The following is a 13054-nucleotide window of genomic DNA, read 5'->3' as shown; positions in this document are numbered from 1 at the left end:
AGAAGAGCGATACCAGTAAGTAAAATGGCCTAAGGCGAAGAGGAATTGACGTGACGAGCTCGTAAACGAGACGAGATGGTGAGTAAGAACAGCTGAGGGAGTTCACGTCCGCAATTGGTCATTGAGCAAATGACGTAACGAATAAGAGAACAGATCGTGATTTAAAGAAGGAGATGCCAGGTAACAGGATAACTTTGATTGAGAAAACCAGAGTAAAGGGTGAAACGCGTCTAAGAGCACCTCAAAAAAGCCTTTTTGGACACTTATTTGAAACTTGTATTAAAGGGACTCTATAGTCACCATATAAAAGCAAGAAAGACAGGTCCCCCAGCCTTTCTTCTTGCTTTTATATGAACTTTCATAAATTAAAAAATTTTTTCGGTGTTTTTATATTAAAAACTTACCTCCGTTCCAGCGCCGAGCTCCCCGCTAGGCCGCGCCCCCTTTTTCGTCAAAATGACGAAATCGCGGGGCCCAATGGGACGGCTTCGCGCTGCACCAATCGCGTTCTTCATAGAGCGGCATTGAATGCCGCCCTATGAAGAACCTGAGCGCTTTACCGCGCATGTGCGCGGAATGCGCGTTCGCGAGCTGAGCTGTCTGACTGACAGCTCAGCTCGCTTTCTAAAATTATCAATAAGGGGGGGGAACCTACTGTCCCCCCCCGGCCCCCACCCCTGTGCGGCGGGTGGGGGCCCTAAAATTATCAATGAGGGGGGGGACCTACTGCCCCCCTCGGCCCCCACTACTGCCCCCCCCGGCCCCCACCCCTGAGCGGCGGGTGGGGGCCCTAAAATTATCAATAAGGGGGGGGACCTACTGCCCCCCCCGGCCCCCACCCCTGTGCGGCGGGTGGGGGCCCTAAAATTATCAATGAGGGGGGGACCTACTGTCCCCCCCCAGCCCCCACCCCTGAGCGGCGGGTGGGGGCCCTACAATTATCAATAAGGGGGGGACCTACTGTCCCCCCCTGGCCCCCACTCCTGTGCGGCGGGTGGGGGCCCTAAAATTATCAATAAGGGGGGGGACCTACTGTCCCCCCCCGGACCCCACCCCTGTGCGGCGGGTGGGGGCCCTAAAATTATCAATGAGGGGGGGACCTACTGTCCCCCCCCGGCCCCCACCCCTGAGCGGCGGGTGGGGGCCCTACAATTATCAATAAGGGGGGGACCTTCTGTCCCCCCCGGCCCCCACCCCTGTGCGGCGGGTGGGGGCCCTAAAATTATCAATGAGGGGGGGGACCTATTGCCCCCCCGGCCCCCACCCCTGAGCGGCGGGTGGGGGCCCTAAAATGATCAATAAGGGGGGGGACCTATTGTCCCCCCCCGGCCCCCACCCCTGAGCGGTGGGTGGGGGCCCTAAAATTATCGATAAGGGGGGGGACCTACTGTCCCCCCCCGGCCCCCACCCCTGTGCGGCGGGTGGGGGCGCTAAAATTATCAATAAGGGGGGGGACCTGTTGTCCCCCCCGGCCCCCACCCCTGAGCGGTGGGTGGGGGCCCTAAATACAAAGGGGGGGACCCTAGTTAACCCTCCCCCCCCCAAAAAAAAATATCTCCCTACCTACCCCCCTCACCCTAAAAATAATGAGGGGGGACCATTAACTAAAAACCTGTAAAAAAGAAAAAATGAGATAAAATCAACTTACCATTCGATGTTTTCTTTCTTCTAAAATCTTCTTTCTTCAGCCCCAAAAAAGGCCAAATAAAAATCCATAATAACCGACGCAATTAAAAAAAAAAAAAAAAAAAAAAAACGAGCGCAAAAAAAAATAATCCATCTTCACCCATGGACGGCTCCGCGCAGACTGAGCTCCGCAGGGCGGGGGAAGGCTTATAAAGCCTTGCCCCACCCTGCAATTAGGCTAAGAACACTCTGATTGGTGGGTTTGAGCCAATCAGAGTGCTCTTTGTCATTTTACAAGCGTGGGAAAGTTATTTGGAATTTTCCCACGCTTGTAAAATGACACAGAGCACTGTGATTGGATGGATTTCAAGCCATCCAATCACAGTGCTCTTTGTCATTTTACAAGCGTGGGAAAGTTCTTTGGAATTTTCCCACGCTTGTAAAATGACACAGAGCACTGTGATTGGATGGATTTCAAGCCATCCAATCACAGTGCTCTGTGTCATTTTACAAGCGTGGTAAAGTTCTTTGGAATTTTCCCACGCTTGTAAAATGACACAGAGCACTGTGATTGGATGGATTTCAAGCCATCCAATCACAGTGCTCTTTGTCATTTTACAAGCGTGGGAAAATTCCAAAGAACTTTCCCACGCTTGTAAAATGACAAACAGCACTGTGATTGGATGGCTTGAAATCCATCCAATCACAGTGCTCCGTGTCATTTTACAAGCGTGGGAAAATTCCAAAGAACTTTCCCACGCTTGTAAAATGACAAAGAGCACTCTGATTGGTTTAAACCCACCAATCAGAGTGTTCTTAGCCTAATTGCAGGGCGGGGCAAGGCTTTATAAGCCTTCCCCACCCTGCGGAGCTCAGTCTGCGCGGAGCCCTCCATGGGTGAAGATGGATTATTTTTTTTGCGCTCGTTTTTTTTTTTTTTTTTTTTTTTTTTTATTGCGTCGGTTATTATGGATTTTTATTTGGCCTTTTTTGGGCTGAAGAAAGAAGATTTTAGAAGAAAGAAAACATCGAATGGTAAGTTTTTTTTATCTCTTTTTATTTATTTTTTTTTACAGGTTTTTAGTTAATGTTCCCCCCCTCATTATTTTTAGGGTGAGGGGGGTAGGTAGGGAGATAATTTTTTTTTTTGGGGGGGGAGGGTTAACTAGGTTCCCCCCCCCCTTTGTATTTAGGGCCCCCACCCACCGCTCAGGGGTGGGGGCCGGGGGGGACAGTAGGTCCCCCTTATTGATAATTTTAGGGCCCCCACCCGCCGCACAGGGGTGGGGGCCGGGGGGGACAGTAGGTCCCCCCCCCTTATTGATCATTTTAGGGCCCCCACCCACCGCTCAGGGGTGGGGGCCGGGGGGGACAATAGGTCCCCCCCTTATTGATCATTTTAGGGCCCCCACCCACCGCTCAGGGGTGGGGGCCGGGGGGGGACAATAGGTCCCCCCCTTATTGATCATTTTAGGGCCCCCACCCGCCGCACAGGGGTGGGGGCCGGGGGGGGACAGTAGGCCCCCCCCCCTTATTGATAATTTTAGGGAGCATGAAAGAAAAGAATCAGACTATGCATACAATATATGAAACTGCAACACCCAATACAGGAACACTGTAGGATCAGGAACACAAACTGACCCTGTAGTGTTTAAACACTATTTAGCCCTCTGCTGCCTCCTTGCCCCCATAAATATGGTGAACACTCACTTAATTTCCAGCACCTGGCTCCGCCCCCGATCCACCTCCTTGGCTGACTATCAGAATTGATTACCTCAGCCAATAACAATGCTTTCCCATAGGAATGCATTTGATTGGCTTAGATTGTCAAGGAGGTGGACCAATCAGCAACTACTCATAGAGATTATTTGAATTCATCTCTATGAATAATGTTCAGTGTCTGAACATTTGTGCTGCATACTGTGCAGCACTCCCCAGGTAGCACCTCCAGTGGCCATCTGAGGAGTGGCTATTGGAGGTGTCCCAAGCAGTATTGTAAACATTGCAGACATCAGGTTTCCCTGTAGCAGCCAAATGTAAACACCAGCGGCTATTATTCTATGGATAGCTTTTTGTATTCAGGATTCAGGCTACCCTGTAGGCAGTCTCACACCAGTGAATTACTTAATTATTGCTGACATTTAGACTAAGCCTATTATGCATATTTTTTGTTTAGTTTCTACATTGTTATGTCCATCTAAACCTTATTGAGCTTAAAGCTACTTCTAGCTTTGTCTTTTTTGTTGTTTTTTTTTTCATATTCACCAACACCAACACTAACATATGTTTGTTAATTTTCTGATATTATCACAAATGATAAAAAAAGTTTAGTTTTTTATCAAAATGATCTACAGTTTGTTATTTTTTTTTTAAAGAGTTCTGTCTACAATAAAACCCAAATTCAACACAATTATTTTTGTGTGCAGATTCCTTCTGTATTGTGTTGCATACAGCCAGGCTATGCACCACACATATTATGTTTTGGAGGAAATAGATAGAGTTTTTCAACAATCAAGTAGTGTTATCTATAAACAATCCCCATTTTCTCCTGACATCACCACTCAAAAATGTATGCTTTACTTAAGAGTATCAGTCTATTTTATGCGATGTTCAACTTTGATAACAGTAAACTAAAGTATAAGAGAACACAGGGTACAAGACAAAAGGAATATTTAAAAAAAAAAAAAAGCATAAATGAAGAACAGTAAATACTACAAAAGATAAAATCAAGAATACAGTTTATTAGAAAATTAGAAAAAGATTGGATAAAAAATTGACAATAGCATGCACAGAGTAGCACCCTCAATCCCTCTGTTCCTCTGTGTCCAACTCATCTGGTTACAAATACGTGTCTCTTAGTCCACCCATTGTACAGCGCAGAAAAAACTTGTTGGCGCTATTTAAATAATAATAACGATAATACTTGCGGCACTCCACTGGGTGTGAGTGCTGTAATGCAACTGGATGCTGTCAGAAGCTCATTTTTACTATAAAACAAGCTGTAGTTATTAACATTGTGTACAAATAAGAATAAAACAATTGGTTGTATGTAATACTGTAAACTTTATAATTAAAGGACCACTCTAGGTACCCAGACCACTTCAGCTTAATGAAGTGGTCTGGGTGCCAGGTCCAGCTAGGGTTAACCCATTTTTTTTTATAAACATAGCAGTTTCAGAGAAACTGCTATGTTTATAAATTGGTTAAGCCTTCCCCCTAATCCTCTAGTGGCTGTCTCATTGACAGCCGGTAGAGGCGCTTGCGTGATTCTCACTGTGAAAATCACAGTGAGAGCACACAAGCGTCCATAGGAAAGCATTGTAAATGCTTTCCTATGCGACCGGCTGATTGAGCGCGCAGCTCTTGCCGCACGTGCGCATTCAGCCGATGGGGCGGAGAGGAGGCGGAGAGGAGGAGGAGAGCTCCCCGCCCAGTGCTGGAAAAAGGTAAGTTTTACCCCTTTTCCCCTTTCCAGAGCCGGGCGGGAGGGGGACCCTGAGGGTGGGGCACCCTCAGGGCACTATAGTGCCAGGAAAACGAGTATGTTTTCCCGGCACTATAGTGGTCCTTTAATAAACTGAGGTAGCACAAGCACAAGCCCCACTTTGTATTTATATGTCCGTGACAGCAAATTATGCAAACAGATACATGACAATATGGACAGTGAAAAGTATAACAACATGTAAAGAATTAAATGCTAAAGTAGAAGCCTTATGGCACATAGGAACAAAAAAAGTAAATAGTAAAGGGAACATCAAATTACTAGTTAGTTCAAGGAGACAACACAATAGAACTGTGCTTGGATTTGAAATTAAAAGCAGGGGGGCAGTACAGTGACTTTCCGGAGGACACATTATAACACAGGAGATAACAGACGACCTATATAGAATAGAAAGGCAACTCAATGACATATTCGTCCTCAAGCATTGTTCTTTATTCTTCCTAAAATTAGACTTGCTTTTCTGAAGGTTGATGTATTCAGCATGTTTGCTAAGCAAAACTACCAAGATAATGTGAAGGATCATTGAAACTACACAGCGATCACAGTTACCTGGAGCCTGGCAGCTTCCTATAGAGATAGAAGAAGCAAAGACACAAGTCAGTCATGACAAAAGATGGTCAGAAACTCTCATATCTCAGCAGTATTTCTTCCATAATAACTGTATGCGTGCTTGTTGGACAGTTTTGCTGTTTTCTTCACATACTTGCTGTACGTAGGTGTTCAATGGGAGGGATGGCGCAAGTTATTGACCATTATGGCAGACACATTTTGTGACAAGACATCTTCTCTATGGGTGTGCGCAAAATGTTCATAATAGTGGCACAATAAAATGCTTTCCAGTGGGTTTGTTTTTGACAGTTTTATCTTTATCGTAAAGCTGAGTACTTTACAAAAAAAGAATAATTCAGCACATTAATACAACTACATTTTGACACTTTCAGAATTAATAAAATTATTTATATACAGCCACACTGTTTAGTTGCCATTGATTGCAGATGCTGTTTGTGGTTGATTTGAAATCGGGAATAAGTGCTATTTAGTGTGATTGTTCTAAATATTCATAATCATCATGGTGATGGACTGCAGACAAAAATGGTTTAGTGGAAATTTTCCTAAACATCATAGCAAGTTGAACTGGCCAAGTGGTGGTAATCTGCCTTAGTATCGTTATTTCCTGAATTGACATTACAGTTTAACTGGATATCTCAATGGCCAGAGAGGGGATCAACAAAAATCTCTGACAGCTAAAGAGTTGGAAGACTAATCATATCACCACTCCACCTCTTATTACATTAAAGTAGTGCTTAACTCTTTCATTTCCAGTAGTGGTGCTTTATTCTTTAACACACAATTAATACACTGCAACACTATAATATATAGTAGAAGCTTTAACCATTTTTTTGTTCAGCACATTAGCAATATTCTAAGGCAGGGCTGGCGTGAAATTAAACAAAAGCAATGCGTTGCCAGCTGTGAAAGCATTGTGGAGATGCTCTAGTTATACAATAGTTAGTGATCTGCCTTTTTAGCCATCTTTATTCTACAATATTGCTGACTTGCTGTGCTAGAATATTGCTAACTTGCTAATAATTAAGCCACATACGTCGAGGTTCTGTCAAAGAAAAAGTTAAGTTATGCCAAGCTGTTTCCACCTCCACTGCAATCCCTTGCATAAGTGTCAACTTCCTACATGTGGTCTAACAATTATGGTTAATTATTATGCACTGTCTGGGAATGTTGCTAGTTCTGTTTTTTTTCGTTCTATCTTTTAAAGCAAAAAAGAAATGATTAAAAGTACCTTCTGGATCATTTAATTTCTTGTGTTTTCTCGTCTCTCTCTCCCAAAATAATATTTGTGAGCAATAGTGTCCCACGGCTCCAGCAGCATTTTAATTCTCGTTTAGGTCAAGCAGATAGATCTTTTTACTCTATGGGGAATTGGTAAATATGTCCAGGAAGAATGTTCTTTTATGCAGAGTACAAGAGAGTGACTCTGTTAACCCCAGATTTGTTTTACGCCCTGCACAAATTGTTTAACAGGCTTCCAGTAAAATCCTCATCATTATATGAAAGTCAGATGAAGAAATGTGGCTCTTTAGCCTCTTCACTACTTTCCAAAAGCATATAAATAAAGCAAACAGTGACTTGAATCATGAGATGCATTAGTAGAACCTGAAGTAAGGACTAACCATCTATGTTTTAATATAGATTGCTCTTCATCGCTTTTAGAAAAAATAAAATGCGTTTTGTATTAATTTATATTTCAGAACTGTTGAGTGGTATAACATTTACGCAAGACTAGCAATTGTATAATATAACTTTTTGAGACCCTGATCCAATACCCTGCTTGTGGAGAAGTCTATTTTTAGAAATATATTTTTACAAAATGATGACAGTTAGTGTGATAAAAAACAAGGAAAATAGTTAGTTGCCCACTATCCCAAATCCCTATACATATTTAAATAAATTGAGGTTTGTATTACCATTCCAAAGCCATTAGATGTCAGCTCCCCTGCCACGTTAAGGCAAACCTCTAAGGTCTACACTAACAATTCACCTTGCTTGCTGCAGCCTCAGGTAAAAAAAAAATCTCTAATGAGACAGAGAGGGTTTTTTTTTCTGAACCCCTACATACTTATTAACCCTTAATAGGGAGCACATGGGGTGGGCAGCAGCACTGTAACATGGTTGTGTAATACAAAAGCAAATACACAAAAATAAGTGGTGGGTATCTGAGCACAGGACTTATTTTTTATGTATTTGTATTTTTTCCCTAATATTTTTTTTTATACACCCCCACCTCTCGCAACCCATTGCTGCAATTCATGCAGCATTACAGGAAAACAACAGTTTTTTTTTTTACAAATTCAGTTTGTTCCGTTACAAGTTTAGATTTATTGACTACATTGTTTTTTTTTTTTTTAAGATTGATTTAAATTGCTATTAAAGTTATCTGAAAACTGACTCCTCACTGCAAATCCATCCATCCATTGTGACGTTGTTAAAATTGATTCCTTTTGTCCAATCCTGTGCTTTTCATCTGCTACATTTGCTGTGTTCCACCATTTTAGTTCTTATCTGTGAGGAGCAATGAATCTAATGCTTCTCTTTCAGAAGCAGTAGCCATGTTTGGAGTCACCATGCCCTGCACTAACCATGAAATCCTCTCTAAATTGGAATGATCTGTAGGAGGAAGTGGTTCTACTGGCTGTCTGATTGACAGCCACAAAAGGTATGTTTTCAACAAAATGTCAATACCGTCATTAATCAGGAAATGCAATTGTGATGGACCGCCTGGCATCCTGACTGGGTACCTCCATCAATCACTGCTTCCTAGTAATCCTTGAGTACCATAAGCACCACATCAGACACCATAACCACCGTAAATCCCACAAACCGCCATGGCTTAGTTGGGGCCTCACTGTCCTCCACCCACCCTGGACCCAAGACCAGGATCCAGCTTCCAGTGGGTAGACCTCTCCTAGTCCAGAAAGAAAAGCATGAGCAATTGTTGTAAGCCAAGGGAGTATAGTGATTATAGCAATCCCCAGAGTGAATGTAGCTCTCCAATCCCCCAAACATGAGCCTAGACTTCATGAATGGTAAAACTAATCTGTTTAATGACAGCCACAACTGGCCTTATATGCAGGTCCCCATGCAAGGGGCACTCCCCGTGGACCTGAGAGTAGACTACAGTAAAAACATAAACACAGTTACATTGACTCTCAGGTCCAGGACACTCCCATACAAAATAGGTCAATCCCTCCCCTGTACTTGTGAGATAATTGAGTCAGCACTGTATTAAACTCAATTATCTCCAGGCACAGAAAAAATAAATTTTTACAGAATAAACCAGACCTTTAGAAACACATAATTCATTTTTTTTTAAACCAACTTGTAGAATGTATTTATGCTTGACATTATTTTAAAAGTGTATCCAAAAATATGAAATGATTGGAAACCTTATCTAAGACATTAAATCGGGGCCTGTGTTGATAGTGGTACATATAATGATGGATGCCACTTGGTTGAAATATGTAGATCCTTCTATGCCAGACTTATTGTGAAATATGTCACAAAAATAACTAATTTATAGGTGATTGGCATGTCTAAGATCCAAACTCTCATCATTGCATATAACATACCCCCTGTGGTATTGGTTGTCTTCAAGTACTGCCCCTTTAACATATTTTTTTCCTTTACATTTATTTTTCCTTTCTTTTTCTTCCATTCTTTTTTTTTGTTTCTATTTCACACTTTTTATATTATTTGTTGTTATACTCCTGAAATATAGGGGTAGATAACCCCATTATGATTCCTTCTACATATGAAAGTTTGTCAGACAAATTCCATTATGTATATTTTAGTGGAGCTGCAATACTGAGAATTACTATCTCCACTGTAATCCTCTGGAGTTGGAAGGGTAGCGCTGGTTAGTGAATATAGCCCATTCCTCCAGTAATTGGACGACACAGAGTTCTGGGAGTCAATTGATTTTTATTAGCCCACACACGGCTTTTTATGCACAGATCAAGTTTACACAGAATTTAACAAAGAAGCTCTAGGTCTGAGAGATAATTGGTTCGCGAGAACTTGTAGCCGAAATTGGTTCAATGCACTCGACGACCAAGAACCGCTGCGGGAGATAAAATGGTACTGAAACACGTGCGTTCAGTTATACGAATGGCTGCCACCCAGGGAAAGCACTCAATTGCTCCTTAATTGCGGTTTACAGCCAGGGGTGGTTGGTGTTCTAAGTCAATAACAAGGGGTGGGGCACACAAGTTCTGTTCAGTTCCTGAACAGTGGGGTATGGATCAGTTCGCAAGAACTCCATATGGCTTTGGGAACCCACAGGGACTGATGCCAGGTCCACCACATATATATTTACTAATGTGCTAATTAAAGCATGTCTAATCTTAAATAAATAATTAAAAACAAAAAATTATAAACAACAATACAATAAAAATAATGTGTTTTAATATGTAGCACTGCACACTCAAAAAAAAAAAAAGAGTATAATTACTTGCATTATGTCATTAAAACCACCAGCTTTATATCATGTAGGTCCCCATATGCTGCCAAAACAGCTCTGATTCATTAAGGCGTGGACTCCTCAAGACATCTGAATGTTTCCTATGGTAGCACCAAGACATTGGTAGCAGATTCTGCAAGTTGTGAAGTAGGGCCTCCACTGATCAAATGTGCTTGTTCCATCACAACCCACAGATGCTCAGTTTGATTAAGATCTGTGGAATTCAAGGACAAGGCACCACCTTGAACTCTTTGTCATGTTCCTCAAACCATTGATGAACAATTTTTGTAGTGTGGCCGCAGAGCATTAGGGTGCTGAAAAAGACCACTGCCATTAGGGAACACCATGACAACAAAAACTGAGAATCTGAGAACTCTGAAAATAGACAAAAGCTTAGAGAGCGCAAGCTTTGCAGTCTCTCTAAGTTTTAGTCCATTTTCAGAATTCTCATATTCTCTGTTTTTGCTGCAATGCATTAACTTGACTCTCTCCAATTTAAAAGTGTAATCCAGACATGGACCCTTATGTTCAATGTGCCTAAAGAGTTATAAGCTACACCTAGCTGATGAGGCTCAAAGAAAGCCAAAACAATTTTTCACGGTTGGTGTATCTCTCACGTAAAGAGAAGTTGCCAGCAGTTCAGTTCTGGATTGACGCTATTGGTGGGATTGGTCTGATATGCCTTGGAAAAGGTTCTCTTTGGAATGGCACAAGTGAGACATGAGAAGGCATTTACCAAAGGGCAAGCTATCAAGTTTTTTTGTTATCTTATTACAGTTACTGTATCTGAGGAAAGTTTTTTTTTGCCTTATGATATTTAGCTGCTATACAGAGCTATTTTTTTAGACTTTATGTAAACAACAAGGCATTCATTATATATAATGTCTGACCATTTCAGTCACAGTGTGGCATTTCAGTCACAATGTCTGGCCATTTCAGTCACTGATACGTTTATATTTCTCTGGCAATTTTCTTCACTGCACGCAGCAGTTTCTAAAGAAACAGACACATTTAAGCAAAGAATAAATCAAAATTGTATTTGTCTGTGGTTACCTAAGATAAGTCATTATCAACTCTTTTGTGATATATGGAGGTATAGAATGTTAAATAATAGGGTGCTATAGTCAACTTGTGTTTAATAGATGCCATTTGTTTAGGAAGAAAGGTTGCATTGAATATTTGTAATTAATTCCTACAAACAAACTGAATATACATCACATGCTGATATCACCAGGTGGATTGTTAATTGTAATATTCCTGGTCTCCACCTGTACTGTAAGTAAAAATAACCTAATTTTTTATAGTTCACAAATACTCAGCATACAAGAAAAAAAATCCATAAATATATATATATATATATATATATATATATATATATATATATATATATATATATATATATATATATATATATTTGGCAAGACTTTTCATTTATTAATCTGGGTGCAATTGATTTGTTTATTTATTTATTACTTGTATTTATAAATCACCAACATATTCCGCAGCACTGTACAATTAGGGGAGAACGTACAATATATACACACAAATACAAAAGGTAGAGAGGACCCTGCCCATAAGTTGAGATCTAGCCATTGAAGCTCTTTTATACAAAGTGCTTAGCTAGATAACCGTGAACTGACAATCTAAAGCAGGGTTTCCCAAAGTGTGGGTCGCTGGGTGGTTCCCAGTGGGTCGCGCTGACCAACACCTCCAGGGCCGCCGGGGACCTAGGAGACTGTGAAGCAGACTGATTAGTCGGCCCCCCAGTCCATGACTGCGGACCCGACACCAGGACCCATCCAATCATTCTGCGCAGCACCTCCGGTCTACAGCTTCGCCGGGTACAGAGCTGCAGAATGTGTGATTGAGATCCCACAAGCACACATGGCAACACTCTGGGTGCTCGTGAGACTTCTATTACATGGTCTGCAGCTTTGCATCCGGCGGAGCTGCAGACTGGAGGGGTAACCTACCAGACCAACAGGTAGAGACACTGGACCACCAGGGAATTTATTATATTGAAAACAAAGGTAGGATACAGCCCTCCACACCCTGCCACTGCCTCCCTCCCCACACTGTAACCCCTTCTCTCCCTGCCCCCACCACTGTAACCCCTTCTCTTCCTGCCCCCCACTGTAACCCATTCTCTCCCTGCCCCCTGTAAACTTTTCTCTCCCTGCCCCCACTGTAACCCTTTCTCTCCCTGCCCCCCACTGTAACCCCTTCTCTCCCTGCCCCACACCGTAACCATTTCTCTCCATGTACCCTATTGTAACCATTTCTCTTCCTGCCCCCCCACTGTAACCCTTTCTCTCCCTGCCCCCCACTGTAACCCTTTCTCTCCCTGCCCCCCACTGTAACCCTTTCTCTCTCTGCCCCCCCTTGTAATCCGTTCTCTCTCCCCCCACTGTAACCCGTTCTTTCCCTCCCCCCACTGTAACTCTTTCTCTCCGGGGGTGAGGGCCAGGGGGGAGGACATTAGGTCCCCCCCCCTCCACATTCTTATTTAGGGCCTCCACAGGGGTGGGGGCAATAGGTTTTTTTGTTTTTTTTACAGTGAGCAGCCACTGGCTGCTTACTGTTTACTAGACACGCCCCTATTCGCAGTATAGCGAATAGGGGCTGAATTTACTAATACTAAGTAATCTTTACTTAGTATTAGTAAATGTGGCTGAAAGACCAATTTAGGTCTTTCAGCCTTTTGGTAGATAGCTCCCCAATTCACACAGTACTACTAAGCGGTTGCTTATTTTATTTTATTTTTTTGTTTCAATTTAAAGTTTATTGGGTTTTCAAAGTAGACTAGGTACAGAAAGGAAAGGGGGAAGGGGTAGTTTTCCATTCACAGTGTATGGCAATCATTGTTTTGTACAAAAACATCAGTGTATTTT

The sequence above is a fragment of the Pelobates fuscus genome, chromosome 3 (assembly GCF_036172605.1).
Source record: "Pelobates fuscus isolate aPelFus1 chromosome 3, aPelFus1.pri, whole genome shotgun sequence".
Taxonomy (NCBI): Eukaryota; Metazoa; Chordata; class Amphibia; order Anura; family Pelobatidae; genus Pelobates; species Pelobates fuscus.
The sequence above is the reverse complement of the archived record's forward strand: the minus strand, read 5'-3'. Positions refer to the sequence as shown.